Raw genomic sequence first — 25,922 nt, 5'->3', positions numbered from 1 at the left:
TTTGTAGAACCAGTTGCACGTTCTCTCGGTGGGTCTGGAGGTCCGGAGAGAAAACAAGGATGTCATCCAGATATACCACCACACAAACGTAGAGAAGGTCCCGGAACACATCGTTCACTAATTCTTGGAAGACTGCTGGTGCGTTACACAGGCCGAAGGGCATCACGCAGTATTCATAGTGCCCATCGCGAGTGTTGAACGCGGTCTTTCATTCATCCCCTGAGCGGATACGGACCAGGTTGTAGGCACCCCGAAGATCCAACTTGGTGAACACACGAGCTCCTCTGAGCCGATCAAACAATTCGGGGATGAGCGGCAGGGGGGTACTTGTTTTTTACGGTGATTAGGTTCAATCCCCGGTAGTCTATACATGGGCGTAAGTCGCCCTCTTTCTTCTTTACGAAGAAGAAGCCTGCTCCAGCAGGAGAGGAGGATCTCCGAATGAATCCCTTAGCCAGGCTCTCTGTGATGTACGTAGACATGGCCCTTGTTTCGGCTGGAGACAGTGGATATATCCGTCCTCGAGGTGGTGTAGTTCCCGGGAGCAGGTCAATGGCACAATCGTAAGGACGATGTGGCGGAAGTACTTCGGATTCCTTCTTATCAAAGACGTCCACGAAGGACCAATAGGCTGAGGGCAGTCCCGGTAGGGACTCGGGAACCGGAGGTCGCCGGATAGGTTGTATGGTCTTCAGACAGTTCTCATGGCAAGAAGACCCCCATCGAGTGATATCGCCAGTGCCCCAGCTGACTGAAGGCTCGTGTGTCCGCAACCAAGGAAGGCCCAGCAGGATTTGATGTGACATATGTGGGAGGACGTAGAGAGCGATGTTCTCGGTGTGCAGAGCACCGATATGCAGTTCAAGCGGCTTGGTGATCCAGGAGATGTGTCAGAGAGGGGTCTCCCATCCACAGAGGCAATCACAAGAGGTTTGGCGAGTGGAGTAACAGGCACCTGGTACTTGTCCACCGTGGCCTGCTGGATGAAATTGCCTGCTGCCCCAGAATCGAGGTACACCTCAGCCGTAAACCGCGTCTCTCCCGTTGTCACTTGCACAGTCCATGTAACTGGGTCTGAGAGAGTCCCAGCACCTAGGGTGGCCTCTCCTACCAACCCTAGGCTTTGGAGTTTCCCGGCCTCTCTGGACAGGAGCGTAGCAGGTGTGTGCCCTCTCCGCAGTAGAAGCAGAGACCCTTGGCGAGCCGCTCTGCTCGGCGTTGTTCAGACTGTCGCACACGGTCGATCTGCATGAGCTCATGGACGGAGACACCAGAGGCCGTTGACTGGAGTACGGCGGGCTTCTGTGGAGGAGAGGAATGCCTTACCGGACGTCTCTCACGGGACACCTCCTTGGACCGCTCCTGAAAGCATATGTCCACTCAAGTCGCTAGGGTAATCAGGGCGTCCAGGGTGGACGGTACGTCACGTCCAGCCAGCTCATCTTTGATTCGACCCGAGAGTCCTTCCCAGAAGGCGGCGGTTAGGGCCTCGTTATTCCACCCGAGTTCTGAAGCCAAGGTGCGGAAACGGATGGCGTATTGACCCACCGTCAGAGTTCCCTGACGTAACCGGAGAAGAGATGAAGCAGACGCGGAGGCGCGTCCGGGTTCGTCAAAGGTGCTGCGAAAGGCCTGCAGGAACTCCTGGAGGTTCTTGGTCATAGGGTCCTCCTTCTCCCACAAGGGGTTCATCCACGCCAGTGCCTCGCCCTCTAGGTGAGACATGATGAAGGCGACCTTGGCTTGGTCGGAGGCAAACAAATGTGGCAGCTGCGTGAAATGGAGGGAGCATTGGTTTATAAACCCCCTGCAGGTCTTGGGATCTCCGGCGTACCGGGGTGGTGAGGCCAAACGCAGTCTGGAAGCATCCGAGGAGGCTGCCACGGGAGCGGGGGCCGTGGATTGACTAGTGGAGACCCGGGGCGCTGAAGATGTGACCGAGGCTTGTAGCGTGTTCAAGCGGGCGTCCACGGAGGTCATAAAGTTCAGCATGCGGGTCTGGACTTCACGCTGGCGTTGGAGTTCCTCATGCAAGGCCGCTAGTGCTTCGGCGGGATCCATGGCCTGTTCTTACTGTTAGGGCCAGATGGACGGGCAGACTCGGGAGGTGGATCCACTGGGCCGAACTCCCCGATGAGGGAAAGGAGTCCGGTAGCCGGAGCACTTTAGGTAGCAGGACAGTCCGTGCACTGGAACGCAATGGAGAAGTCCCTGGGACCACGAGGTCACTGATGGTGGTCCGGGTGACGGAGCTCAGGTTCGGAAGCCGTGATGATGTCAGGCGGGGTCCGGAACCGTTGGAGCGAGATGACGGGTCACCGCAGGGAACCGAGATGGTACGGACTGTCAGGATGGCAGATGGGCAGCGTTCGGGGTTCGATATACAGCAGGACCGGATGGCGATGCAGGATCGGCTCTAGAAGACAGAGAGGTAAGTATCTCACAGAACACAAGGAGACCTGACTCCTAGCTTGGGAAAACACGAAGAACAGGCCCCGCTCCCTTGGACATTAACCCCCTTTATACCCTGTACCTGTATGCATCATTTCCTGTCAGTGGACACTGGCCCTTTAAGAAAGGGTCAGTGACCGCGCGCGCGCCCTAATGCGCATGCGCGCGGCCCGGGTGCCAGAAGCCAGGGCAGGAAGCTGAGAGGAGGACGCAGCAGAGCCGGCCAGGGACTGGGAAGCCGACGGGCGCCGGGAGCGGGGACCAGGAGGCCTGGGAAGCGCGGGTACTGGAGGCTGGGGAGCGGGGAGCGTGGCAGGTGAGCCGGGGAGTGGAGCAGAGGACCCGGGGAGCGGAGCAGAGGACCCGGGGAGCGGAGCAGAGGACCCGGGGAGCGTGACAGCCACATACTAAAACTTAAAAAGAACAAACACTGAAAATAACGTATATCTCACAACAATATACATTACTGGGAAATTTTAAAACCTTACAATAAACACTGTATCCAGAAAGAAAAGAAAAACCTTTCATAATAGAAACAACTGAGACATGATGAAATGACAGCTGTGACTAGGCGACTAACCTGCAAAAATATATAAATTGTTTAGAAATAATCATAAAAACAGAAAAGGTGATAGAGTCACAAAATAAAAATATATTGTTCAAATAAATCACCATTAAAAACAAAACAACACAAATTATATCGCACATCCCATGAAATCTAATATGCCCTATTCCGGTATAAACAGCAAACTAAAAATGTGAAATCCTGAACTCTGAGGGTTAAACCAAACTTACGTCACTATTGGGGAAAGACACATTCCATCAAGACACATTCCATCCTTATCTCTTAAAAGCGAGAGAGGAAGAAAAAAAAAAAAAAAAAACCCTCATCCTTTGTTATAACTAGAGATGAGCGAACCGGTCGCGGTTCGGCTCGATGTTGGTTCGCCGAACGGACCTCCCGTTCGAGTTCGGTTCGTCGAACGTTCGACGAACCGAACTCGAACTGCATAGGAAACAATGGCAGGCAATCACAAACACAGAAAAACACCTAGAAAACACCCTCAAAGGTGTCCTAAAGGTGACAAACAACTCAAACACATTGGAAAGTGACAAGGACATATACTCATGCGAAAACAAAACAGCTGGACAAGGAAAAAGAGGAGGACACACAGATATAGGCATGGCACGCCCTTCTAAAATCATGTAAAACACCGCAAGGTGACTCCAAGCGGAGTCTCCATTTTTTCCAAAAATTGGGCCACACACACACCCACCCCTTCAGTGGCAGCAGTTGTGCCCCAGTTGTACACTTCACAGCTACATTTGCATCAAGCACATTCAAAAATACGCCATTCTTATCCATCCCCAGGATGACACCGGGGTAGGTAGCAAAGTCTTTGCTGACCCATGACTTGTTCATCTTGGCTTCTTTTAAAAACAATGTAAGCAAGGGTTACTCCAAGCGGAGTCTCCCTTTTTTCCAAAAATTGGGCCACACAGACACCCACCCCATCAGTGGCAGCACTTGGGCCCTAGTTGCAAACAGGATGTTTTGATTTGCATCAAGCACATTCAAAAATACGCCATTCTTATCCGTCCCCAGGATGACACCGGGGTAGGTAGCAAAGTCTTTCCTGATCCCAGCTCTGTTCATCTTGGCTTCTTTTAAAAACACATCAAGCAAGGGTTACTCCAAGCGGAGTCTCCCTTTTTTTCCAAAAATTGGGCCACACAGACACCCACCCCATCAGTGGCAGCACTTGGGCCCTAGTTGCAAACAGGATGTTTTGATTTGCATCAAGCACATTCAAAAATACGCCATTCTTATCCGTCCCCAGGATGACACCGGGGTAGGTAGCAAAGTCTTTGCTGATCCCAGCTCTGTTCATCTTGGCTTCTTTTAAAAACACATCAAGCAAGGGTTACTCCAAGCGGAGTCTCCCTTTTTTTCCAAAAATTGGGCCACACAGACACCCACCCCATCAGTGGCAGCACTTGGGCCCTAGTTGCAAACAGGATGTTTTGATTTGCATCAAGCACATTCAAAAATACGCCATTCTTATCCGTCCCCAGGATGACACCGGGGTAGGTAGCAAAGTCTTTCCTGATCTCAGCTCTGTTCATCTTGGCTTCTTTTAAAAACACATCAAGCAAGGGTTACTCCAAGCGGAGTCTCCCTTTTTTTCCAAAAATTGGGCCACACAGACACCCACCCCATCAGTGGCAGCACTTGGGCCCTAGTTGCAAACAGGATGTTTTGATTTGCATCAAGCACATTCAAAAATACGCCATTCTTATCCGTCCCCAGGATGACACCGGGGTAGGTAGCAAAGTCTTTGCTGATCCCAGCTCTGTTCATCTTGGCTTCTTTTAAAAACACATCAAGCAAGGGTTACTCCAAGCGGAGTCTCCCTTTTTTTCCAAAAATTGGGCCACACAGACACCCACCCCATCAGTGGCAGCACTTGGGCCCTAGTTGCAAACAGGATGTTTTGATTTGCATCAAGCACATTCAAAAATACGCCATTCTTATCCGTCCCCAGGATGACACCGGGGTAGGTAGCAAAGCCTTTCCTGATCCCAGCTCTGTTCATCTTGGCTTCTTTTAAAAACACATCAAGCAAGGGTTACTCCAAGCGGAGTCTCCCTTTTTTTCCAAAAATTGGGCCACACAGACACCCACCCCATCAGTGGCAGCACTTGGGCCCTAGTTGCAAACAGGATGTTTTGATTTGCATCAAGCACATTCAAAAATACGCCATTCTTATCCGTCCCCAGGATGACACCGGGGTAGGTAGCAAAGTCTTTCCTGATCCCAGCTCTGTTCATCTTGGCTTCTTTTAAAAACACATCAAGCAAGGGTTACTCCAAGCGGAGTCTCCCTTTTTTTCCAAAAATTGGGCCACACAGACACCCACCCCATCAGTGGCAGCACTTGGGCCCTAGTTGCAAACAGGATGTTTTGATTTGCATCAAGCACATTCAAAAATACGCCATTCTTATCCGTCCCCAGGATGACACCGGGGTAGGTAGCAAAGTCTTTCCTGATCCCAGCTCTGTTCATCTTGGCTTCTTTTAAAAACACATCAAGCAAGGGTTACTCCAAGCGGAGTCTCCCTTTTTTTTCCAAAAATTGGGCCACACAGACACCCACCCCATCAGTGGCAGCACTTGGGCCCTAGTTGCAAACAGGATGTTTTGATTTGCATCAAGCACATTCAAAAATACGCCATTCTTATCCGTCCCCAGGATGACACCGGGGTAGGTAGCAAAGTCTTTGCTGATCCCAGCTCTGTTCATCTTGGCTTCTTTTAAAAACACATCAAGCAAGGGTTACTCCAAGCGGAGTCTCCCTTTTTTTCCAAAAATTGGGCCACACAGACACCCACCCCATCAGTGGCAGCACTTGGGCCCTAGTTGCAAACAGGATGTTTTGATTTGCATCAAGCACATTCAAAAATACGCCATTCTTATCCGTCCCCAGGATGACACCGGGGTAGGTAGCAAAGTCTTTGCTGATCCCAGCTCTGTTCATCTTGGCTTCTTTTAAAAACACATCAAGCAAGGGTTACTCCAAGCGGAGTCTCCCTTTTTTTCCAAAAATTGGGCCACACAGACACCCACCCCATCAGTGGCAGCAATTGGGCCCTAGTTGTACACTTCACAGCTACATTTGCATCAATCACATTCAAAAATACCCCATAATTAACCGTCCCCAGGATGACACCGGGGTAGGTAGCAAAGTCTTTGCTGACCCATGACTTGTTCATCTTGGCTTCTTTTAAAAACAATGTAAGCAAGGGTTACTCCAAGCGGAGTCTCCCTTTTTTCCAAAAATTGGGCCACACAGACACCCACCCCATCAGTGGCAGCACTTGGGCCCTAGTTGCAAACAGGATGTTTTGATTTGCATCAAGCACATTCAAAAATACGCCATTCTTATCCGTCCCCAGGATGACACCGGGGTAGGTAGCAAAGTCTTTCCTGATCCCAGCTCTGTTCATCTTGGCTTCTTTTAAAAACACATCAAGCAAGGGTTACTCCAAGCGGAGTCTCCCTTTTTTTCCAAAAATTGGGCCACACAGACACCCACCCCATCAGTGGCAGCACTTGGGCCCTAGTTGCAAACAGGATGTTTTGATTTGCATCAAGCACATTCAAAAATACGCCATTCTTATCCGTCCCCAGGATGACACCGGGGTAGGTAGCAAAGTCTTTGCTGATCCCAGCTCTGTTCATCTTGGCTTCTTTTAAAAACACATCAAGCAAGGGTTACTCCAAGCGGAGTCTCCCTTTTTTTCCAAAAATTGGGCCACACAGACACCCACCCCATCAGTGGCAGCACTTGGGCCCTAGTTGCAAACAGGATGTTTTGATTTGCATCAAGCACATTCAAAAATACGCCATTCTTATCCGTCCCCAGGATGACACCGGGGTAGGTAGCAAAGTCTTTGCTGATCCCAGCTCTGTTCATCTTGGCTTCTTTTAAAAACACATCAAGCAAGGGTTACTCCAAGCGGAGTCTCCCTTTTTTTCCAAAAATTGGGCCACACAGACACCCACCCCATCAGTGGCAGCACTTGGGCCCTAGTTGCAAACAGGATGTTTTGATTTGCATCAAGCACATTCAAAAATACGCCATTCTTATCCGTCCCCAGGATGACACCGGGGTAGGTAGCAAAGTCTTTCCTGATCCCAGCTCTGTTCATCTTGGCTTCTTTTAAAAACACATCAAGCAAGGGTTACTCCAAGCGGAGTCTCCCTTTTTTTCCAAAAATTGGGCCACACAGACACCCACCCCATCAGTGGCAGCACTTGGGCCCTAGTTGCAAACAGGATGTTTTGATTTGCATCAAGCACATTCAAAAATACGCCATTCTTATCCGTCCCCAGGATGACACCGGGGTAGGTAGCAAAGTCTTTGCTGATCCCAGCTCTGTTCATCTTGGCTTCTTTTAAAAACACATCAAGCAAGGGTTACTCCAAGCGGAGTCTCCCTTTTTTTCCAAAAATTGGGCCACACAGACACCCACCCCATCAGTGGCAGCACTTGGGCCCTAGTTGCAAACAGGATGTTTTGATTTGCATCAAGCACATTCAAACATACGCCATTCTTATCCGTCCCCAGGATGACACCGGGGTAGGTAGCAAAGTCTTTGCTGATCCCAGCTCTGTTCATCTTGGCTTCTTTTAAAAACACATCAAGCAAGGGTTACTCCAAGCGGAGTCTCCCTTTTTTTCCAAAAATTGGGCCACACAGACACCCACCCTATCAGTGGCAGCACTTGGGCCCTAGTTGTACACTTCACAGCTACATTTGCATCAATCACATTCAAAAATACCCCATAATTAACCGTCCCCAGGATGACACCGGGGTAGGTAGCAAAGTCTTTGCTGACCCATGACTTGTTCATCTTGGCTTCTTTTAAAAACAATGTAAGCAAGGGTTACTCCAAGCGGAGTCTCCCTTTTTTCCAAAAATTGGGCCACACAGACACCCACCCCATCAGTGGCAGCACTTGGGCCCTAGTTGCAAACAGGATGTTTTGATTTGCATCAAGCACATTCCAAATCCACAAGCATTTACTCTCCCCAGGATGACACAGGGGTAGTAAATTCCTTCTGGATCCATGACTTGCTCATTTTGATGAACGTCAGTCTGTCCACATTGTCACTGGACAGACGCGTGCGCTTATCTGTCAGCACACACCCAGCAGCACTGAATACACGTTCAGAGACAACGCTGGCAGCTGGACACGACAAAATCTCCAAGGCGTAACTGGAGAGCTCTGGCCATTTTTCTATGTTTGAAGCCCAAAAGGAGCAAGGCTCCAGTTGCACAGTCATGGCATCGATGTTCATTTGGAGATACTCCTGTATCATCCTCTCCAGCCGTTGAGTATGTGTCAGACTTGTTGTCTCTGGTGGCCTTGCAAAAGAGGGTCTAAAAAAATTATGAAAAGATTCCATAAAATTGCTGTTACCGGCACCAGATACGGTCCTACTGGTACGGGTAGACTGGTGAAGATGACGAGACCGTCCCATGTTTGTCAAGTTACAACTGGGAGATTCCCTCCCTGCACCTGCACGGTTGTTTGGTGGAAAAGCCGAGCTAAGATCGAGTAACAGCTTCTGCTGATACTCCTGCATACGTGCGTCCCTTTCTATGGCTGGAATTATGTCACAAAATTTGGACTTGTACCGGGGATCTAATAGTGTGGCAATCCAGTAGTCATCATCACTTCTAATTTTGACAATACGACTGTCATGTTGGAGGTAGTGCAACAAAAAGGCACTCATGTGTCTTGCGCAGCCATGCGGACCAAGTCCACGCTGTGTTTGTGGCATAGAGGTGCTACCCGTTCTTTCTTCCTCTGACATCTCCCCCCAACCTCTTTCAACTGAAATTTGACCAAGGTCTCCCTCATCCGCTGAGTCTTCCATGTCCATGGACAGTTCGTCCTCCATTTCTTCATGTTCTCCTGCACCTTGCTCAACATTTCGCCTGCTACTATGCGCCCTTGTCGATCCCTGTTCCCCATGGTCCCATGCCTGCTGCGTTGGTGATGATGAACGTCTGGACCTTGGTGATGTTGTTGTCCCTTGCACATATGAATCCTCCTGTAGTTCCTCCCCTTCATGTTGTCCCACCCCCTGACTCCGAATAGTGTTTAGCGTGTGCTCCAGCATGTAAATGACTGGAATCGTCATGCTGATAATGGCATTGTCAGAGCTAAACATATTCGTCGCCATGTCGAAACTGTGCAGAAGGGTGCATAGGTCCTTGATCTGAGACCACTCCATCAGGGTGATCTGCCCCACCTCTGCATCTCGTTGGCCCAGGCTATACGTCATGACGTATTGCACCAGGGCTCTGCGGTGCTGCCACAGTCGCTGTAACATGTGGAGAGTTGAATTCCAGCGTGTCGCCACATCGCATTTCAGGCGATGAACCGGCAGGCCGAAAGACTTCTGTAGCGATGCAAGTCGCTCAGCTGCGGCGCTTGAACGCCGGAAGTGAGCAGACAGTTTTCGTGCCCTGTTCAGAAGGCCATCTAGGCCGGGATAGTGTGTTAAAAATTGCTGCACGACAAGGTTCAACACGTGAGCCATACAAGGTACGTGTGTCACCTTGCCCAGGCGAAGGGCCGCACCCAGGTTTGCAGCATTGTCGCACACGGCCTTACCAGGCTGCAGGTTGAGTGGAGACAACCATTTATTAAACTCGGACCGCAGAGCTGACCACAACTCCTCAGCTGTGTGACTCATATTACCAAGACATGTCAAGCTAAAGACCGCCTGATGCCGTTGCGCTCGGCTGCCAGCATAGTAATGAGGCGTGCGTGATTCCTTCTGCGCAGTGAGAACGCTGGTGGCCTGACCAGGCAGGCTTGGGGCGGAGGTGGAGGACCCAGATGAGGTGGAGGATGCAGAAGCTGTGGCGGAACTTGGACAGACAGAGGATTGACACACAAGTCGTGGGGACGGCAAGACTTGTGCAGCAGACCCTTCACCATCTATCACCATAGTTACCCAGTGCCCAGTCAGCGACATGTAACGTCCCTGTCCATGCTTACTGGTCCAAGTATCGGTGGTGAAATGCACCCGTTCACACACAGAGTTTCTCAAGGAAGCGGTGATGTTGTGTGCGACATGCTGGTGTAGCGCGGGCACACCTTTCTTAGAGAAGTAGTGGCGACTAGGCATCTGGTACTGGGGCACAGCGACAGACATAAGGTCTCTAAAATCCTGTGTGTCCACTAGGCGGAAAGGCAGCATTTCGGTAGCCAACAGCTTACAGAGGGATAGAGTCAACCTCTTAGCTTTGTCATGGGTCGGAGGAAGTGGCCTTTTATTTGACCACATCTGAGGGACAGAGATCTGGCTGCTGTGTGTAGATGGTGTTGAGTAGGGTGTCCCTGGAAAAATGCAGGTTTGTGAGGAAAGTGCAGGCGGAGACATGATGTTGCCTTCATCCAACGTTGGTGCTATCGATGTCTGAGAGAGCTGTACACACTCACTTGTTTCCCCTTCCAAACCAACTGACGACCTTACAAGCAAACTGCCTGTTGCGGTTACAGTGGTGGAAGTTTTGCGTGGAAAAACAGGTGTGACAGCTGTCCCCACAGTCCTAGAAGATGAAGAGCGCGCGGATGCACTGGAAGGGGCGGGCGGTGGATGGTTCGCTCCGCTAGCCGGCATTGCAGCACGGTGAGCTTCCCACCGGGACTTATGATATTTATTCATGTGACGATTCATGGAAGAAGTTGTCAAACTGCTGAGGTTTTGACCTCTACTAACAGAATCATGACAAATGTTACATATCACATGAGTTGGGCGATCTTTTTCGATGTGAAAAAAGGCCCAGGCTAGGCAAGGCTTAGAGGCCATGCGACCTGTTGATCCACCCCGAATAATGCTCATAGGCAGAGTGGTGGCTGAGGATGCAGTTGTAGACGTGCTACCAGTGCTCCGACTCTGTCCAGGAAGGCGCAAGGTAACTTCGTCGTCGGTTGCATCCTCCTCCACCGCCTCTGTTGACCTCCTCGAGTGCCTGACTGGGGGTTGACAGTAGGTGGGATCTAGAACGTCATCATCAATTGTTGTGTTCGCACTCCCCTCCCCCTCAGACCGAGCCTCTTCTTGCCCTGACCGAATATTTAAGTTGTCATCCCAATCGGGTATCTGCGTCTCATCTTCATCAGTATGTTCCTCATTGTCTATAACCACAGGTGTTACAGTTTGTGACAAAGGGTCAACATTATGCTCAGAAACTTGGTCCTCACGGCCTGAATCTGAGTCACAAAGGTTCTGGGCATCACTGCAGACCATTTCCTGTTCTGTACTCACTGTAGCTTGGGAGCAGACCTCTGATTCCCAGGCTATAGTGTGACTGAACAGCTCTGCAGACTCAGCCATCTCAGTTCCACCATACTGTGCAGGGCTGATGGAGACTTCAGAGCTGGGAGAAATCAAGTGTGATTGGGATGACAACTCAGAGGAATGGTGTTTTTTGGATGCGGTACTTGAAGTGGCTGAGAGGGCACTTGTTGGACCACTTGAGATCCATTCAAGCATTTTCCTTTTTTGCCCATCATCTACCTTTGTTCCTCTTGTTCGTGTCCGTAAAAAAGGGAGCACATCGGATTGTCCACAATAAGTAGTAGACATCTTACTTTTGCTAGTAGATGGTCTATCTTCAGCAGATGATAATGGAGCTTTGGCACCTTCCCCACTGACAAAACCTTTTTTGCCTTTTCCACCACGCCTCTTCCCCTTTCCACCAGCATCTGTCATTTTGCCACTCATGTTGATTGCGACAAGATTGTGGACTGAAAATGTGGTAGTAAAAATTGAGAGGTGGTGAAGATTGCAGTGGTGGTCTAGCTTTATTAACAGCAGAATAATAAAGAATAAATATCCCTGACAATGTAACTTAGTTATAATTAGTTGGAGTGTGCAACGCAGGCAGACGTGCTGCAAATGTCTTGGCACTAGTGGGACTATAGCAAAGTCCAATAGCCACGTATAGGATGCCACTAGGTACACTGAGTGTGTGCTAGTATAATGGCTTAGTTATAATTAGTTGGAGTGTGCAACGCAGGCAGACGTGCTGCAAATGTCTTGGCACTAGTGGGACTATAGCAAAGTCCAATAGCCACGTATAGGATGCCACTAGGTACACTGAGTGTGTGCTAGTATAATGGCTTAGTTATAATTAGTTGGAGTGTGCAACGCAGGCAGACGTGCTGCAAATGTCTTGGCACTAGTGGGACTATAGCAAAGTCCAATAGCCACGTATAGGATGCCACTAGGTTCACTGAGTGTGTGCTAGTATAATGGCTTAGTTATAATTAGTTGGAGTGTGCAACGCAGGCAGATGCGCTCTGCAAATGTCTTGGCACTAGTAGGACTATAGCAAAGTCCAATAGCCACGTATAGGATGCCACTAAAAAACACTTAGTGTGTGCAAGTATAATGGCTTAGTTATAATTAGTTGGAGTGTGCAACGCAGGCAGATGCGCTCTGCAAATGTCTTGGCACAAGTGGGACTATAGCAAAGTCCAATAGCCACGTATAGGATGCCACTAGGTACACTGAGTGTTTGCTAGTAAAATTGCTTAGTTTAAAAAAGTTGTAGTGTGCAATGCAGGCAGACGTGCTCTGCAAATGTCTTTGCACTAGTGGGACTATAGCAAAGTCCAATAGCCACGTATAGGATGCCACTAGGTACACTGAGTGTGTGCTAGTATAATGGCTTAGTTATAATTAGTTGGAGTGTGCAACGCAGGCAGACGTGCTGCAAATGTCTTGGCACTAGTGGGACTATAGCAAAGTCCAATAGCCACGTATAGGATGCCACTAGGTACACTGAGTGTGTGCTAGTATAATGGCTTAGTTATAATTAGTTGGAGTGTGCAACGCAGGCAGACGTGCTGCAAATGTCTTGGCACTAGTGGGACTATAGCAAAGTCCAATAGCCACGTATAGGATGCCACTAGGTACACTGAGTGTGTGCTAGTATAATGGCTTAGTTATAATTAGTTGGAGTGTGCAACGCAGGCAGACGTGCTGCAAATGTCTTGGCACTAGTGGGACTATAGCAAAGTCCAATAGCCACGTATAGGATGCCACTAGGTACACTGAGTGTGTGCTAGTATAATGGCTTAGTTATAATTAGTTGGAGTGTGCAACGCAGGCAGATGCGCTCTGCAAATGTCTTGGCACAAGTGGGACTATAGCAAAGTCCAATAGCCACGTATAGGATGCCACTAGGTACACTGAGTGTTTGCTAGTAAAATTGCTTAGTTTAAAAAAGTTGTAGTGTGCAATGCAGGCAGACGTGCTCTGCAAATGTCTTTGCACTAGTGGGACTATAGCAAAGTCCAATAGCCACGTATAGGATGCCACTAGGTACACTGAGTGTGTGCTAGTATAATGGCTTAGTTATAATTAGTTGGAGTGTGCAACGCAGGCAGACGTGCTGCAAATGTCTTGGCACTAGTGGGACTATAGCAAAGTCCAATAGCCACGTATAGGATGCCACTAGGTACACTGAGTGTGTGCTAGTATAATGGCTTAGTTATAATTAGTTGGAGTGTGCAACGCAGGCAGACGTGCTGCAAATGTCTTGGCACTAGTGGGACTATAGCAAAGTCCAATAGCCACGTATAGGATGCCACTAGGTACACTGAGTGTGTGCTAGTATAATGGCTTAGTTATAATTAGTTGGAGTGTGCAACGCAGGCAGACGTGCTGCAAATGTCTTGGCACTAGTGGGACTATAGCAAAGTCCAATAGCCACGTATAGGATGCCACTAGGTACACTGAGTGTGTGCTAGTATAATGGCTTAGTTATAATTAGTTGGAGTGTGCAACGCAGGCAGACGTGCTGCAAATGTCTTGGCACTAGTGGGACTATAGCAAAGTCCAATAGCCACGTATAGGATGCCACTAGGTACACTGAGTGTGTGCTAGTATAATGGCTTAGTTATAATTAGTTGGAGTGTGCAACGCAGGCAGACGTGCTGCAAATGTCTTGGCACTAGTGGGACTATAGCAAAGTCCAATAGCCACGTATAGGATGCCACTAGGTACACTGAGTGTTTGCTAGTAAAATTGCTTAGTTTAAAAAAGTTGTAGTGTGCAATGCAGGCAGACGTGCTCTGCAAATGTCTTTGCACTAGTGGGACTATAGCAAAGTCCAATAGCCACGTATAGGATGCCACTAGGTACACTGAATGTTTGCTAGTATAATGGCTTACTTAGAATGAGTTGGAGTGTGCAGAGGACAAGAGGGTACAGTGGCAGGATTGTGGTGCTCTGGGTAGAGGAATGGAAGCCTGCCTTTCTATTCCCTCCTAATGGTGAAATGCAGGGAGGAAATCCCTGACCTGGGCTACACAGACGCTGTTGCTGTTTGCAGGACCTGTCACTTATGGCTCTCTGACCCTGCCGCTTTGAGCCCTTAAAAGGACTGCTAGAATGTGCTCTCCCTAAGCTGTCTAACGCTGTGTATGCAGCGCATACAGCTGTATCGGCTATAGGACTCAGGAGAACGGAGCTGCGACACTGATGTCTGACACCAAAGACGCAGAAGGCAGATAATGGCGTTCGTGAAGAAAATGTCCGGTTTTATAATGCAGGGACATGTGACATGCAGATCCTATCACACATGCCGTTGCTTCTCTGGCTCAAAGTCCACTTAGGAGTGTGTGTGTCTGTGATTGGCTGACATGCTGGCCCGCCCCACAAGACGCGCGCGCTTAGGGAAGGAAGACAAGAAAAAAAAAAAAAAAAATGGCGATCGCCATTATAGAAACAGCAGTGATCTGAAGGCGCTGTTCACGCACACTATACACTGAAATGTGATAATAGTTTGATTCACAGAGTGACTTACACTATTACAGCAGAAACCAAGCTAGGATTTAGCTGTTTTTTGGCTGCTAGAACCGTTCTCGAACGTTTCTAGAACTATCGAGCTTTTGCAAAAAGCTCGAGTTCTAGTTCGATCTAGAACATGCCCCAAAATCACTCGAGCCGCGAACTGGAGAACCACGAACCACGAACCGCGGTCAACTCTAGTTATAACAAAGACATAGCAGTGAACACATCCATTTCCCATATCTACATTGGATGCATTATACATTTTTCTTAATTCCTTTTTACAAATGGATTTGATACATTTTGGCATCAGTAAGGGTAAGTCATTTACAATTTTTGTTTTAAATTAACTAACACAGTACAAAGATATATATATTTACCTTCCTCTATTTTATTTTATGATATAATGCTGTAGGACTTCTAAAATACTAATTGATTTTATGTGAACAGATATCTTTCCACATCAATTCTGTAAAAGTTTCACTTACTTATTTTTGACTTGCATTTATGGGATAGCTGAGTAAACAAATATACAATTTATACTTATTCAAATGTGTTAGTCATTTATACCACAGAACACCTCCCACCGGGGATGGGTGGAGAGCTTTGAACAAAGAGCCATTGCGAGGGGTGTGGCTTATGAGGTGTACTGCCATCAGTGGGTGTAGCAAGACGGCTGCCACAGGAAATTCCAGGCACCTGACTTCCGGGTGTAGCATCCATGTTGTGACTCCCTGGGTGTACTGGGAGTGGCTGGAACTACGTAGTAAACCAGGGATACTTTTAGTGCCTGTAAATTTGCATTTCAGCATACAAAAGAGAGATTTGATTAGCACCAGATATAATGACTTCTAGAGAAAAACAATGAGGCACCGCTAGAGAAAAACATTTAGTGATTCTACAAACAGCAACACACAGTGAATACGGTCTTTGTCCTCCAGTATACTCTCACTGGAGATTAATCTGAACTTCAATACATGGATTGCAGCCTGCCATCTAGTGGTAGTCCAACGATTTTACACAACTTTTTGCAATCTTTTATATTTTTTCCGTTTTTTGTAACTAGGGCGACAGCCTTCTCAGCTCCTACTAAAAACAACATATTTATCTTTTGAACAGAGTATACAGTGCTTAATTGGACCGGCCGTTCCAACGGAGTCCTTTCTCGCCTCGTCCACGTTTGTAACGCGCTGACAGTGACTCGCATCTAATACGCAGGAGAATCCGCTAACTCCAGCACCCTTAACTTAACTAAAGTGAGTTCCTTTCCCGCCTCGTCTGCCACGCAGACAGTGACATGCGCCTGAACCGCAGGGGAATACGCTAAATCCACTTTAAGGTAACAGAACCCTTCCCGCCTCGTCTATTATCTATCCAACATTCAATATTCAATATTTAATATTTAATATTCAATATTTAATATCTAATATCTAACAAACAGTGGATGTGTTATCCGCAACACAGGGGAATCGCTAGTTCTCATACTTCTGTTCAAAAACAAACAATTTGAAAAGACTGAAAAATGCATGAACCCGTTAATTTCTCTCTAATCCAAACCGAAATAACACTTGTTTTTCTTTCAAATCATTACAACTCTGTTTGCTGTACTATACAAAGGCTGCCGCCATCTCCTGTATATTAGCCCACTGACCCCTCCTCTCTCCTCACTCCAAAGAGCTGCGCTGTCTTGACCACCGGTGTCTGCCTCTTCACCCTCCACCCCCCTTGCTTCTCAGCTAAAAGACAGCAGGGACATAGCTATGTAATTCGATCTCTACTCTTTCTCAAGCAGCCGGTGGGCAATGGCCAACACACACTGACCCCCCTTCTCCTCCACAGAACAAAGACAGCAGCTGCGTCTGTATGGGCACTATCAACCCCCCTTCTCTCTAACACAGCGAAGAAATGCAGGGGGGTAGGCTGCGTCTGTGGACTTCTACACTCTCCTTGCTTCCTTTATTCACAGCGAAGAAGAAAAAAACTACAGGCAATTAACACTTTGAAAACTAAATCAGAGCGTAGAATCTACAAGCTTGATTAACCATACACGATATACAAATAAAGAGCTACTCAAAAAGCCCCCCATTTCTACCTTACTTACAGCTCAGAAATACAGACAGCCGGATACTTTAAAACCTACACCTAGCCCCTATAGAAGCTGGGTCCTAGCTCACCGGCGAGTGACAGTCACACCGTTAGGTCTCCGGTGCACTACCATTCTCCGGACTAGTGACCACCCCCTTTCGCCAGGTGTCTCTCGATCCACAGGTAAAACAGCACACACAATGTATATGATGCTTACCGCGAAATGAAGGGTGATCAATCCTATCGAGCGACACCTGGATACTTGTGAAGTAGCCCCAGACGTCCGGAAAGTGGAAGCCCTGACTCACTCTTCTCGGTGGCCCCACACTTGGCGCGCCAACTGTCACGGTCAGAATGACGATGATGATGAGACTCAAAGGATCTCTCGATATCCGGCTGCTGTTTCTAATTAAAAATGTCATGAGTGCACTTAGAGATTAAATAACTAGACAGCAAGTCAGTTACATCTATCTCCATGACTGGCTCTTAACCAAGTGTGTTTTTTATTGTTTGAAAGAAACTCTAAACCGAGCAGTAAGGGGGTGTAAACAAAAGTTTTAGTCCAATCAAATATCGCAGGGCAGGGCTTCATGACGTAGAGAGATCTACACATCCTCCTTGGATTGGTCGGTCCAGACTCCAGGAATTTTCCTTTGTCCATCTGTCTTGGGTGTAGAACAGGAAATAGCAGCCATCTTCAAGCTATACATATATATATATCCTAGTATATACTGAGTCTAAGGAAAATACACTGAATATGCAATATACATATATACATGTTAGTAAAAAACAAAAGCATTCACAAATATGTGTGTTAGTTCACATCTACTGAACTATATAACTGAGTCTATGAAATGGCTGAATTAAGTATTTTTGGATACTCAATTCTTTATCCTCAACAATAACACCTCCTTTCATTTACAGCATCATTACAGCATTTTTTGGGAGTTTATTTAGTGGTGGAGTTGCGCTTTAAATATAAGCCCCCTGTCATATACTCAGCTTCCGGCAGTTTCTCCTTTTACTGACAGTGCTCTGCTCCCACGGTGCCATCTTGTGCTTGTAATTTCTGACTGACCGGCATACAGATGCTCTCAATGTAACTCTATGAGAGCCAGAAGGTGGACAGAGTGAGGATCTTATAGATATGTACTGAGTTGTGTCTAGTGATGAGCAAATACTAACTATTCATGATCTGATTATTTGTAATGAATCCCAAGGTACTATTACGGTATTCTTCACAAATAACAAACCTAATGCAAGTCAATGGTAACCTGAGCATTTTTCTGGGAAATTTTCAAGAAAAATGCTTGGGTCCCCCATTGACTTGCATTAGGTTATTTTTTTGTGACGAATACCAGAACAGTAGTTTGGGATTCGTTACGAATAATCTGAACATGAATTGTTGGTATTTGCTCATCACTAGCTGTGACCTCTGGCGTACTTCATGAAATACTGGAGCTACCGGCAGGTCACAAATCACAGGATTGGCAGTAGCAGAAGATGAAGTCGTCAGAAGGGGAGTATAATACAGGGGGCAGAGGACTTACATTTAAAGCAGCACTCCAGCAGCGAAATAAAAAAAAATGTTGGAGTGGTATTTAAGCTGGAGGCAAATTCTCAGGGAGACCTTTAGGCTATGACCGCACTTTGCGTCACCCTACATGCAGTTTAGAATGCACGTTTTTGCCTTAATTGATTTAGCCAAAGTTGCCTTTTCCAGAAATTTAGCGCTAAAAACGCATGCGTATTTACCGCGTTTTTGATGCGTTTTCACCGCTTTTTACATGCTTTTTCACCTGCGTTTTGACAGATGCGTTTTAAACAAGACACTGCTAAATAAAGATGAAATAGTCAAACAGAATGAAAAAAGAGAAAAAAAACATATAATTTTGGATTTAATAAAGAAAATAGTTATATTTCATGAAATTATAGCGGTTTTATAATATTTAATACTAAAATAGCAATAAAATCATAATTTTCTTTAATTTAATTGTCGGACTATGTGTGTGTAAAGGGACATATTATTCCATTATTTTGATGTCAGAAAAGCATACGTTTTTGATGTCCAAAACGCATGTTTTCTGCACCTAAAAAGCAGGTAAAACGCAGGAAATTTGAAGTTTCTTGGTTTTTGCCATTTCTCATTGACTTCAATGTTAGCAAAACGCACCCATAATGGCAAAAACAATTGACATGCTGCTTCTTTTAACGCATGGTTTTTGCCACAAAATATGCAAATTAAATGCAGCGTTTTAAAACGCAAAGTGCGGTCTAGAAAACAACCTTTTCCATAGAGTATTATGGAAAAGCAAAACGCATGCCTTTTGGCATGAAAATGCTGCAGCTCAAAATGCTGCAGAAAAGCAGGTAAAAACGCAAAGTGCGGTCATACCCTTAGTTCATTTTTGATGCTGCAGTTTGTTTCCTTTTGGTATGTCATGCTTTAAACTTTTCACCCCCGAACGATTTTCCATTTTCCTTTCATTATTTCCTCCCTGTCTTCCAAGAGCCATAACTTTTTTATTTTTCAGTCAATGTAGTCATATAAGGGATTGTTTTGGACTTGTACTTTTGAATAACTCCCACATAGTGTACTGAAAAATGGGAAACAAAAATTCCAAGTGAAGTGAAATAGCAAAAACAGTGCGATTTCACTATTTTTTTTTTATTTTAATTTACCATGTTCACTATATGGTGAAACTGACCAGGCAATATGATACCCCAGGTCAGTACGAGTCCATGGATACTAAACATGTATAGTTTTATCTTAGTGGTGAAAAAAATCACAGTGTGCATGAGATTTCTATAACTCTCATCTACTTTGTTGTAACCATTAAAGGAGTTTTCAGGTGAAGAGAAGAAGTCTGCAGTCAATCTATGATTGATTGTTCTCAGTGAGAGAAACAAAATTATGATTTTGTAGTTGTGATACCTTTTAATGGCTAACTAAAATAAAATAAAATGGTGTTACAAAGCAAGCTTTCGAGACATCTCAGGTCCCTTCATCAGGCATGGTATGACAAAATATCTGAAGACACAAAAATAGATACACAAAAAGAGCAGAGGGATGGCATAATAAAAGGACATTTAAATAACCAAACACTGAGCTTTGAGAGTGAATCTTTAATTAGCTTTGATTAGTGGTGTGAAAGGTTTATTGTCCCAATATCCATATAGGATCAGAGGCATGGTGCCCTAGAAGTCTCTGGAACAGACTCCTCAGATTTTGTAGTGAGTCATAAATCCTCCTGATAGGTTAAGTCCTGTGTCCACAGAGTTAAACATTTTAATGAATTTGTACTCCCAGACTCTTCTTATAATTTTGTTTCTCTCACTGAGAACAATCAATCATTTTTCAACTGGCTAACATGGTACCCAAACTTTTTCTCTTGTAACAGTCAATCTATGTAACGCTAAACTGCCAAATTGTGCTAGTGTGTAATGTGTACATTGTGTCTGTAAGGGCTCTGTTCCCCTTGTGATTTCTATGTGCGAGTGCGATCTGATAAAACAACAGATCGCACTCGCACCAGTGTTAATCAATGAGGCAGTATCCTCTTGCTTTTCTTCGTCACAAATCTAGCTCTCAGTGCAATTGCAGCATGCTGCGTTTTGCAGTGAGTCTCGGCTCATGCATATCCATTCAAGCCTATGGGAGTGTGTGAAACATCGCACTGCACTCACATGTTATGTGACTGCAGTGTGATATACGCAGAGACAGACAGTGGAGGAGATGGGAGAAAGTGCTCTCTCCCTCTTCTCCGAGGCTATGATACGATCGCAAGATCACATAACAGTCGCATGAACCTCTGCTGACACCCATAGCACAAGGTCATTAGGATATTGTTTCCGATGTTCTCACATCGGAAGCGGTACGCAAGTGAAGAGCCCTAATGTAAATACACTGATGAAATTAGGTTTTTTTTCTTACATATATTAAAAAAAGGATGTCTGAATGAAGCATAACGCTATGTTCACACATAGGGTTTTTGCTGCGTTTTTTTCACACACTTTTTTCCCCTGACGTCTCCTTCACCACTGAAAGCAAAGAGAAGATGCAAAACACTTCAAAAACGCGACAGCTGCGTTTTTGGTGCTTTTATGGTGAATGAAACTAAATTTATTTTAACATGTACTGTAGACAAATGACAAAAGAAGCAGCCAAAAACACAACAAAAAAAGCAGCAAAAAAAGTAGTAAACCTGCTTTTTGGAAGAGAGAAGGTTTTGGCAACAGAAGATACGCAGCAAAAATGGAACGTGTGAACATAGCCTAAATGTGTCTGGAAAGGAAAAAAAAAATGAGCAATTCATTGATTTGTTTTCTTTTTTAACTGTGTAGTTTTATAGCATTTAACTTAGTTTTTTGATGCAACGTGGCCGGTAGAGATTTTTTTCATTGCTGACCTTATAGGTAATGTGTTCAGTGATTCTACATATTCATTTATGTGAAAGGACACATTAACAAATGATGTTTTTCCCTTCTTACTTTGAGCTCTTTTACATGAATAATAATTGAACATATGTCTCAATGTATAAAACAAAGCAACAATCATCACGTCTGGTGCATCCTGGTCCCATGTGACTTCTTAGGTTATTTTATTATTTTGCACACCTGTTCTTGCTTTTCCAGCAATACACAATGATGCCAGTTCTCTCTAGAACAATATACTTTTAAATCCTTTACAAAAGTTGTCTTCATAGCTCCATGAGAATTTTGTTAAGATTAAATAGGGTTACTAGATCCTAAATATGCCTTTTCATGAAGGATTGTTAATATTTTCTGTCTCGATATGAGGTGGAAAATACACTCGCATAATGGATAAGATTTGTTTGAAAATGTCTTCATATAAATTGACCTGCAGTAAAGATTTATAAATTAGCGGCATGTCAATTTATGTTGGAGAAGAGTTGTAGATTTTTTTGCAGAATTTCCACATTGAGTTGAGTGCATGAGTGAAAATCTTACTGATTTTACTCACTGATTCGCAGTAAAGTTCTCAAGTCCTGAATAAAGACCTATCTTTAATGTTCAACCTCTTCCCAATACACCGTGTGCAGAATTATTAGGCAAGTTGTATTTTAGAGGATTTTTTTTATTGATCAACAACTATGTTCTCATCAACCCAAATGACTCATAAATATCAAAGCTTAATATTTTTGGAAGTTGGAGTGTGGGGTTTTTGGCTATCTTAGGAGGATATCTGTTTATGCAGGTAACTATTACTGTGTAGCATTATTAGAAAACTTATTAAAAACCAAATATCTCCCCATCTCACTTGTTTATTTTCACCAGGTAAACCAATATAACTGCACAAAATTTAGAAATAAACATTTCTGACATGCAAAAACAAAACCCCAAAAAACTAGTGACCAATATAACCATCTTTCTTTATGATGACACTCAACAGCCTACCATCCATAGATTCTGTCAGTTGCTTGATCTGTTTACTATCAACATTGCATCCAGCAGCCACTACAGCCTCCCAGACACTGTTCCGAGAGGTGTACTGTTTTCCCTCCCTGTAGATCTCATATTTTATGAGCGACCACAGGTTCTCTATGGGGTTCAGATCAGGTGAACAAGGGGGCCATGTCATTATTTTTTCATCTTTTAGACCTTTACTGGCCAGCCAAGCTGTGGAGTAGTTGGGTGCATGTGATGGAGCATTATCCTGCATGAAAATCATGTTTTTCTTGAATGATACCGACTTCTTCCTGTACCACTGCTTGAAGAAGTTGTCTTCCAGAAACTTGCAGTAGGTCTGGGAGTTGAGCTTCACTCCTTCCTCAACCCGAAAAGGTCCCACAAGTTCATCTTTGATACCAGCCCATACCAGTACCCCACCTCCACATTGCTGGCGTCTGAGTTGGAGTGGAGCTCTCTGCCCTTTACTGATCCAGCCTCTAGCCCATCAAGAGTCACTCTCATTTCATCAGTCCATAAAACCTTTGAAAAATCAGTCTTAAGATATCTCTTGACCCAGTTTTAATGTTTTATCTTATGTTTCTTGTTTTTTGCTTGAAGAAGTTGTCTTCCAGAAACTGGCAGTAGGTCTCGGAGTTGAGCTTCACTCCTTCCTCAGCCCGAAAAGGTCCCACAAGTTCATCTTTGATGATACCAGCCCATACCAGTGCTCCACCTCCACCTTGCTGGCGTCTGAGTCGGAGTGGAGCTCTCTGCCCTTTACTGATCCAGCCCCTGGGCCATCAAGAGTCACTCTCATTTCATCAGTCCATAAAAACTTTGAAAAATCAGTCTTAAGATATCTCTTGGCCAGGTTTTGACGTTTTATCTTGTGTTTCTTGTTCAAAGGTGGTCGTTTTTCAGCCTTCCTTACCTTGGCCATGTCCCTGAGTATGGCACACCTTGTTACTCCAGTTACTCCAGTAACATTGCAGCTCTGAAATATGGCCAAACTGGTGGCAAATGGCATCTTGGCAGCTTCCAGCTTGATTTTCCTCAATTCATGGGCAATTATTTTGCGCCTTTTTGCCCAACACGCTTCTTGTGACCCTGTTAGCTATTTGCCAGGAAACGTTTGATTGCTCGGTGAATACGCTTCAAAAGTTTGGCAATTTCAAGACTGCTGCATCCCTCTGCAAGACATCTCACAATTTGGACTTTTCAGAGCCCGTCAAATCTCTCTTCTGACCCATTTTGCCAAAGGTAAGGAAGTTGCCTAAAGGCTGGTTTACACGCTACGATATCGCTAGCGATATCGCTAGTGAGCGTACCCGCCCCTTCGTTTGTGCGTCATGGGCAAATCGCTGCTCGTGGCGCACAATATTGCTAACACCCGTCACACGTACTTACCTTCCTAGCAACGTCGCTGTGGGAGGCGAACAACCTCTTTGTTAAGGGAGAGGTTCGTGCACCGTCACAGCGAAGTCACACAGCGGCCGACCAATAGAAGCGGAGGGGCGGAGACCAGCCACATTTACGACACGCCCACCTCGTTGCCGGAGGACGCAGGTAAGCCGTTGTTCGTCGTTCCCGGAGTGTCACACGTAGCGACGTGTGCTGTCTCAGGAACAACGAACAACCAGCGTCCACGAGCAATGATTTTTTGAAAATGAACGACGTGTCAATGACCAACGATTAAGTGAGTATTTTTGATCGTTGACACTCGCTTGTAGCTGTTACACGAAACGACGTCGCTAATGACGCCGGATGTGCGTCACAAATTCTGTGACCCCGACGACATATCGTTAGCAATATCGTTGCGTGTAAAGCACCCTTAATAATTAAGCACACCTTATATAGTGTGTTAATGTCATTACATCACACCCCTCCTCATTACAGAGATGCACATCACCTGATTTACTTAGTAGTTGGCTCTCAAGCCTATACAGCTTGGAGTAGGACAACATGTATAAAAAGTATTGTGATCAAAATACTCATTTGCCTAATAATTCTGCACACAGTGTATGTTGCGTACATGTACATCATGCATCACGTGCCAATGTATGGAGAGGGGTCAGGAGCTCCCTAAAAAAATGCAATGAAAAGTAAACAAAATGTCATGAGTACCCCATGGTATAAAAATCAGGGCATCTTATTTTCTAAGTGTGGTAGTTGCTGCAAATGCATAGACGCCATTTATTCATCTTTATGCCATTTATTCTGTGCTATAGTTGATAAGACAGCTTTACTCTTCTGGTCAGTATGATTACAGTGATGCTACACTTATATAGTTTTAAAGTCTTCAGCTATTTTTCTGAGTTCTGTGATATTTGGGCTTTTATTTTTTTTTCTTAAGTTGAAGCTACTCAAGGTACCAATATTTTTAAGTCTATTTTTGCTTAAAGGGAACCTGACACCTGGTTTTTGCCTCTTATGAGCTGCGGCCACCATCAATGAGCTCTTATATACAGCATTCCAGAATACTGTATATAAGTGCCCAGGCCGCTCTGTATAACGTAAAAAACAATTTTATAATACTCACCAAGGGGGCGGTCCGGTCTGATAGGTGTCGCTACTCCAGTCCTGCGCCTCTTCCATCTTGTGGGATTGTCGTCCTCCTGCCCAGCCCCATGTGCATGACGCGTCCTGCATCATTCACAGAAAGGCCTCCATTGCACTTTTGCGCATGCGCACTTTGATCTGCCTTGCTGAGGGTGCGTATTATAAGGCTATCTGCGCACAATGCGGATTTACGTGGATTTTACCGCGAATTTGCCACGGATTTGCTGCAGAAAATGTGTCTAACATTTCTGCAGTCATGCCCCAGCAAAACCTATGGGTATAAAAAAATGCTGTGCGCTCACTGCTTTTTTTTATACCTGCGGATTTACCCACGAAATTTCCGTTGTGGAATTAATGTGCATGTCACTTCTTTTCCGCAGGTACCTGCGGTTTTTGCCATAGATAATGGTAAAAATCTGCAGGGACCAACCTGTGGAAAAACCACGGCAAATCCGCACCAAAATGCGGCAAAACCACATGCGGATTTCGTTGCGTTTTTTTACCGCAGGTGCGGGATTGTTAAAGAGGGTCCGGATTTTCCTTGAGAAAAAGTCAATTTCTAGTGCGCACATGGCGTAAAGATGTTTTTTACTTTATACAGAGCTGCCTGGGCTCTTATATACAGTATTCTGGAATGGTGTATATAAGAGCTCACTGGTGGTGGCCGCAGCTCATAAAAGAAAATCCTGGTGACAGGTTCCCTTTAAAGGGAACTAATCACCAGGATTTTCATATATAACCTATAGCCAGTGCTATACTGGCACTATCAGCCTGATTCTCTACATACCTGTAATGGTCAGCTCGGATGTTTAGGTTATGAAATCCAAAAAAGTAAAGTTTATAAAATTATCTGCTTGTTGAGTGACAGCTGCACTGGAGCAGATAATATATTCATAGTTATCCCCTCAGCCTTTTATAATTAGCATAAGTATTATACAAACGATTCACTTTGTCTCTTGCAGGACCTGTGTGAGGTCATACCCATGTGACCTGGTATCCAGCTTTGTTGGCTGAGGCCCCACCCCCTT

The sequence above is a fragment of the Anomaloglossus baeobatrachus genome, chromosome 1 (assembly GCF_048569485.1).
Source record: "Anomaloglossus baeobatrachus isolate aAnoBae1 chromosome 1, aAnoBae1.hap1, whole genome shotgun sequence".
Classification (NCBI taxonomy): domain Eukaryota; kingdom Metazoa; phylum Chordata; class Amphibia; order Anura; family Aromobatidae; genus Anomaloglossus; species Anomaloglossus baeobatrachus.
The sequence above is the reverse complement of the archived record's forward strand: the minus strand, read 5'-3'. Positions refer to the sequence as shown.